Source organism: Chlorocebus sabaeus, chromosome 14, assembly GCF_047675955.1.
Source record: "Chlorocebus sabaeus isolate Y175 chromosome 14, mChlSab1.0.hap1, whole genome shotgun sequence".
Taxonomy (NCBI): domain Eukaryota; kingdom Metazoa; phylum Chordata; class Mammalia; order Primates; family Cercopithecidae; genus Chlorocebus; species Chlorocebus sabaeus.
In genome coordinates, this window is record NC_132917.1 from 67318626 (window position 1) to 67324156 (window position 5531).

The 5531-nt window shown below is 41.0% G+C and overlaps 1 pseudogene; it reads left to right on the plus strand.

The window, feature by feature from the left end:
- The first annotated feature begins 3022 nt into the window (after positions 1-3022).
- On the plus strand, positions 3023-4177 carry LOC103220134 (dihydrofolate reductase pseudogene; annotated as a pseudogene).
- Positions 4178-5531: the final 1354 nt, after the last annotated feature.

A 5531-nucleotide genomic window follows, 5' to 3' on the forward strand; every position in this document is an offset into this window, starting at 1 on the left:
TGCTCTTTGCCATTCAGAACATTACTGCAAAATAAGAAAAGTCTGCCTTGCCTCTGAAATTGCTACCTTTGAATATGCATCCATCTTGACTTTCTAAGTACTTTTTGTTTTGTTTTGTTTTGCTGTACAATCTGCTGTCTCTCCTTTTGTTTAATTGCGTTCAGTTTTACAATTTCTCCCAGGAAAAGCAGCTAATTATAATATATTTTAGCACAGAGAGAGGCAGGTGTTAGATAAGATGTAAGAGTCCTAATTTTAGTCTTGATAATTCATGCAGTTTAGCTGGATCTCAATGTAAAGTCATCAGCCTGGGTGTGTGATCTCATCATTTTAGGCTTTCTGAAATTTGCATGGGATCATGTGACTACAGATTTGCACTTTGAGCTTGTAAATGACAAAGTGATGGCAATAATTGAAATGGTTGAGTTGTAATCTTGTGTCCAAGGAAATATGGTCCAATGGTAAATCCAAATAAATTGAACATGGAAAGTGCATTTGGATAAGATCTTTTGGACAAGCAGCCAGACTCCTTGGGGTTGAACCCTGTCTGTACATTTACTATCTGTGTGATCTTGGGCAAGTCATTTAAACTCTCTGTGCTTCTGTTTCTTTATCTAGAAATTTAGGATAGGCCAGGCGTGGTGGCTCACGCCTGTAATCCCAGCACTTTGGGAGGCTGAGGCAGGCAGATCACGAGGTCAGGAGATCAAGAGCATCTTGGCTAACACGGTGAAACCCCGTCTCTACTAAATATACAAAAAATTAGCCGGGCATGGTGGTGGGTTCCTGTAGTCCCAGCTACTTGGGAGGCTGAGGCAGGAGAATGGCATGAACCCGGGAGGCAGAGCTTGCAGTGAGCCGAGATCGTGCCACTGCACTCCACCTGGGCAACACAGCGAGACTCCGTCTCAAAAAAAAAAAAAAAGAAAAAAAGGATAGTGTCAGTATATATCTGTAGGTCATCGTGGGGATTAAATGAGGTAAGTTATGTATAACTCATTACAATACCTGGGTCATAGCTAGGTATCCATATTCTTATTTTCAGGGAATAATTGTATTGCAAAAGCCTAAGATTTTTGGAACAACAGCAACAGCAGCAAAGGCAGAAATTACAGAAATATCCAGAAGCAAATTCTCCTCTAACAAATACTGGCATTTCAGAACATATCTGAAACAAATGTTTGCTTTTGAGATGAGTAGGTTCCTCAGTACTGAGATCATCTTCGTTTCCATGGACATGGCATTTACAGTCAAAATATCCAATTATATCCGTGGTAATACTCCTCTGGTTCTTCTGATGTGTTTGTGTGTGTCTCTGTGTGTGCTTGTGTGCATGTAGGACTTCCTTTCAGGTTCAGAGATAGTAGGGGGCAGTGCCATGTAGACCAAACAACCAAACGACTTACTGAATTTTTTTCATCCCTACTGGTTGTTTTAGGTAGGGACAGCTCTGGCCCAACTCTGTTGACTATAGCTTCTGAGCTGTTCTCATAGGGCCTACAGGGGAGTTACTGATTGTTTTCCCAGGAATCTGCCAAGTGCGGTGGTGTATGATGGAACATGCCGCTTCCCTATCTCTGGAATCTGAGTATGAGTTGAGAACAATGATCATTTCTGCTAATGAGTAATTAAAAACAATTTCAAGACTGCCTCTAACCTCTGCATTTGTGAACGCCACCCTTCCTTAAATGCTATACCGAGGTTCTTTGCTGAGGCTCAAAGTCTTCCATGCCTCTTTCTGACTCCAAATTCAATCAATCAAGTCTTCCTTTCTAGTAGTTCTCATATTTATTTTATTCACTCTCTCTTCACTTCCCTAGTTAAGATCCACATTATCTTTCATTTGGACTATATAATGACCACCCATAGAGCTTTCCTGATTCTAATCTCTCTCACTTGAAATCCCTAATCCAGCCTCCAAAGTGCCTCTAGAGTAATCTTTTTTAAATCACAAACTTTTTTCATGGTTCACCATTGCCCACAGAATGAAAGTCAAGTTTCTTTGTATTGCACAAAAGGCTTTGCATGATTTAGTTCCTGACAGCATGGCCAGCCTCATCTCCCTCTTCTTGCTGCCTGCGTTCTAACTACACAAAGCTGTTTGAAGTTTTATATCTCTGTCTTCCCTTTTTCTCTCTCTGGTGTTTCATTCTTTAATGCTCTCCTAAATATTATTTCCTGTGTACAAATCATCTTCCTTTTGTGACTCTTAGCATGCTTCTATTAATATTTTAAGATTTGCTCATGCCTGTAATCCCAGCACTTTGGGAGGCCAAGGTGGGTGGATCACGAGGTCAGGAGATCAAGACCCTCCTGGCCAACATGGTGAAACCCCATCTCTATTAAAAACACAAAAATTGCTGCGTGCCTGTAATCCCAGCTACTCATGAGGCTGAGGCAGGAGAATTGCTTGAACCCAGGAGGCGGACGTTGTAGTGAGCCGAGATCGCACCACTGCACTCCAGCCTGGCAACACAGCAAGACTCCATCTCAAAAAAAAAAAAAAAAAAAAAAAAAAAAAAAAAGATTCTGCTTAGGTTTACCTTTTCCTTGACTTCTACAGAAAAAAAAAAATTGTCTTTCCTTCCTCTGGGCTATTTTTGTACAGATACAAGTAAGATTTGTACACTGTATGGTGTTTGCTTGTTTTACATCTGTTTCCTTTACTGCATAGTACGTCTTTGAATGTGGGACCATTTCATTCATTTTTATTTCTACCATCATTATCATGGCCTTTAGGTACAAGGTAGATATCCAATGTGCATTGTGAACAGTTATTAATAGTTTTGTAGTAATTCAAAGATTCATCTAGACAACTATATATAACATTGGATAAGAATTGAAAGTTCTGGCTTGGGCAAATGAAGCATTTATTGAGAAACATGCCTTAAATTGAAATAACTCTTCATCTGATGCCTTTGACGATGCAACCCAGGCAAATATTTGCTTACTATTCTCACAAATTCTATAATTCATCAAACTTAATTAAATGGTTAGAATCTGACAATTTCGCACCAATCTTGACCGCGTGTTCTGTTTTAACGAGCGGGCTCGGAGGTGCTCCAGCTGCTGTCATGGTTCGTTCACTGAACTGCATCGTCGCTGTGTCCCAGAACATGGGCATCGGCAAGAACGGGGACCTGCCCTGGCCGCGGCTCAGGAATGAATTCAGATATTTCCAGAGAATGACCACAACCTCTTCAGTAGAAGGTAAACAGAATCTGGTGATTATGGGTAAGAAGACTTGGTTCTCCATTCCTGAGAAGAATTGACCTTTAAAGGGTAGAATTAATTTAGTTCCCAGCAGAGAACTCAAGGAACCTCCACAAGGAGCTCATTTTCTTGCCAGAAGTCTGGATGATGCCTTAAAACTTACTGAACTACCAGAATTAGTAAATAAAGTAGACATGATTTGGATAGTTGGTGGCAGTTCTGTTTATAAGGAAGCCATGAATCACCCAGGCCATCTTAAACTATTTGTGACAAGGATCATGCAAGACTTTGAAAGTGACACCTTTCTTCCAGAAGTTGATTTGGAGAAATATAAACTTCTACCAGAATACCTAGGTGTTCTCTCTGATGTCCAGGAGGAGAAAGGCATTAAGTACAAATTTGAAGTATATGAGAAGAATGATTAATATGAAGGTGTTTTCTGGTTTAAGTTGTTCCCCCTCCCTCTCAAAAAAGTATGTATTTTTACATTAGAAAAAAAGTATTTTGTTGACTTTAGATCTATAATTATTTCTAAGCCACTTGTTTTTATTCCCCACTACTCTTGACTCTATCAGATACCATTTATGAAACATTCTTGCTATAAATAAGTGCTTCTCCAAGACCCCGACTGAGTCCCCAGCACCTGCTACAGTGAGCTGCCTTTCCACACCCATCGCATGTGGCACTCTTGCCAGTCCTTGACATTGTCGGGCTTTTCAGATGTTGGTAATATTTATTAAAGATGAAGATCCACATACCCTTCAACTGAGCAGTTTCACTAGTGGAAATACCAAAAGCTTCCTACGTGTATATCCAGAGGTTTGTAGATAAATGTTGCAGCCTTGTTTGTAACAATGAAAAATTGAAAACAACCTGGAAGTCCAGTGATGGGAAAATGAGTATGTTTCTGTCTTAGATTGGGGAACCCAAAGTAGATTCCAAGACTGAAATTTCAGTGAAAGCAGTTTATTTGCTCGGTCATACCAGAAACCATCGGTTAAGGTATGGAAAAACTGAACTGAGAAGGTAAGAAAACCAGTTTAAAGTCAGCGAGCAGGTTCTCACTGGTAACAAGTTCCATATTGCTGAGATACAGGGAAATGGAGGGGAGAAAACTAGAGTATTGATTCCTCTCTCTCCTTGGTTGTCAGCTCCCTGTCCTGTGTGTGGGCGGAACGTACTCCAGCTGCTCTATAGTAAGTCCCAGGTGTTTGCAGTAAGAAGCTGATGGCATGCACGGGAACAGCGAATGCCAAACACTTAAAGCAATTCCATGTTTAAGTATGTAAGTGCTCCATACACACACACACACACACACACACACACACACACACACATATATATATATATATTTTAGACAGTTTCGCTCTTGTTGCCCAGGCTGGAGTGCAGTGGTGCAATCTCAGCTCACTGCAACCTCCGCCTTCCCAAATTCAAGCAATTCTCCTGCCTCAGGCTCCCAAGTAGCTGGGACTAGGTGCCCGCCACCATGCCCGGATAAATTTTTGTATTTTGTGTTTTTGGTAGAGATGGGATTTCACCATGTTGGTAAGGCTGGTCTCAAACTCCTGACCTCAAGTGATTCGCCCACCTCAGCTTCCCAAAGTGCTAGGATTATGGGCATGAGCCACCACACCTGGCACATCTTCATTCTTTTTGTGTAGTAAAAAGAATAAAACCACACATGGTTTATTTGAAATATTCTATAATTTAAAAAAATACAGAAGCAGGAAAACCAATTCTAAGTTCAAGTGAGGGATGATGGTTGCTTGAACCAAAGGGTTGCATGTAGTAAGAAATTGTGATTTAAGATATATTTTAAAGTTGTAAGTAGCAGGATATTCTGATGGAGTTTGACTTTGGTTTTGGGCCCATTGAGTTTGAGATGCCTTTGAGAAATGAAGGAAGTAGAGAGAGAATAAAAGAAAAACTAGCTGGGCACAGTGGCTCGCACCTGTAATCCTAGCACTTTGGGAGGCCAAGGCAGATGGATCACTTGAGACCAGCTTGGGCAGCATGGCGGGGCCCTGTCTCTACAAAAAACACAAAAATTAGCTGGGCATTGTGGCGCACACCTGTATTCCCATCTACTCAGGGAGCTGAGACGGAAGGATCAATTGAGCCCATGAGTCCAAGGCTGCAGTGAGTCGTAATTGTGCCACTGCACTCCAGCCTGGGTGACAGAAGAGACCTTGTCTTGAAAAGGAATCTGAAAACAATGGAACCGTGCCTTCAGAATTCTAGAAAGTTATTTTCAACTGATAAATCTATATTCACCCAAATAAGCAAGGGTGAAGGTAAAATACATTTTTAGACAA